Source organism: Hipposideros armiger, unplaced genomic scaffold (genome assembly GCF_001890085.2).
Source record: "Hipposideros armiger isolate ML-2016 unplaced genomic scaffold, ASM189008v1 scaffold_631, whole genome shotgun sequence".
In the NCBI taxonomy this organism is placed as follows: domain Eukaryota; kingdom Metazoa; phylum Chordata; class Mammalia; order Chiroptera; family Hipposideridae; genus Hipposideros; species Hipposideros armiger.
Genome location: NW_017731981.1, coordinates 845537 through 847483, shown reverse-complemented (window position 1 = coordinate 847483; position 1947 = coordinate 845537).

The window sequence follows — 1947 nt, the reverse complement described above, 5'->3', positions numbered from 1 at the left end:
AGGGCGGGCTATTTCCCTTCCCCCAGGAGGCTTATAAAACCATCTCTACACACTAACTGGAGGTTCTGTGATTGAAGTCAAGATATCAGTTGAAGCTATAAATAAACTGCAGCCCTCAAAGCTGAGGCAGTGTTTTTTTCTTAAAATTATTCAACAGGACACCATTTCATCTCTTCTACAAATTTTTTTTATTACATTGCATTTTAATGTTCAATATGACACCCCAAATGAAATGCCGAAACCCCCTGTGGACACTTTATTGTGTATGCCATCTCTTTTCTGCGTGGAATCAGGATATTAGTTTATAAAGTGGTTTTCTCAAATGAAATTAGGGAGGAAATCAGTGTGATTCAGGCATTCAAAATTGTGCATCAGCCTCCTATTGTGGAAGGAGTAAATGTGATTTCAAACAATGGAAGGCAATCCTAGGAAGAAATTATGCAGTGGGCATGTTGATTATGATGTCACAATTAGGCATTGGGTTAATACCCCTCAGCAAAGATCTACTGATAACAGCTTTACTAGAGTCATGACTGTTATTGGATGATCAACTTTGATCACTTGGCTGTACACATTTTGCTTTACCTTTGAGGCTCCTCCATGTATATTTTCATGTCAGATCTCTTTTCTTGTTTTAATAGAATAAATTTGCTTTATGATTGTCAGTATATTGTAATATGCTTGGTTATTACCGTTTTGTGTTAAGTGCACAAGTCTTGAATTCTCAGTCAATATTGTTTCATGATTACAGTTGTCATGGAAGCACAGACTAAAAATTATCTTCTCAATTTTTTAAAAAGCACAGAGAATTAATCAATTTGTATACACTAATTATTTTCTAGTATGATCTATGACTAAATCATCTTCATTCATAAAAATGTGTAGATTATACCTACCATGATATCAAAGACCTAGACAGAAAATAAAATCTCTGTTAAATGTCTAGGTAGAGAGAAAATTGCTCTAATTTTCTCACCAATGTTTATATTTCCATCCTACATACCACCACGTTTGTTGACATTTAGGAGAGCTCAAAGTTCCCCTTATCCTCCATTCACCTTCTTCCCCTCAAATATGAATCACAATAAGTAATAGTTATTATAGTCAGAATTCTATTGATGATAGCCAGCACTTATATAGTGCTTATTGTGGTTCTGGTGGAGTTCTAAGTACATTACATATTTATATCCCACCCTCCCACCAACACTATGAAGTAAGTCCTCTTATTATTCCCATTTTACAGATGAGATCAGTTGACCCACATCATAACGAACGCTAGTAAGTGGTAGACCCCGAGAAGCCTGACTTGCTGCTGTAAACCCTATGCAACATTGCTTTCATCCCACCTGCCAAGGAAGAGAGTGTGGCTATGGTTTGAGAAGCAGTAATTTAGCCATCATTTTAGGAGTGCAATTTTGAAAGAAAAAGATAAATATTATTGAGCTCATAAGTGTAGACATTTATCTTTCTATTTAGAGTGGGTACTTTTGGTCCAGATCAGAATTCCTGCATCCCTGGCTGTATAATATCATATTAATAACACCCCAATACAATAATGACCTCTAACAGTATCAACAATGACTAAATAAATTTGAAAATTCAGGCATTTATGCAGAAAGCATAACCTATAACCATTTCCCAAAAAGAAAAGTAAAAATATTTAGATTACCCACTCAAAATGAATAGGCACCTAAATTTCACAGAAAAGTTTTAAACTTCATTCTACTTGTGTTGAATTCCTGTAGGCACAGAGCCACAATTTATATCCTTAAGATCTGGGGCTAAAGCATTACAGAAATAAAAATTATTATTTGATCCAATAAATATTAGTTCAAACTCATTAGGCACCAATTACATGTCAGGAACTATTACAGACCTTGAAGGACTGAACTAGAATGCACCTGGTGAAAGTAAAGAAGAAAGAAAGAAAGAAAAAAAGAAAGAAAG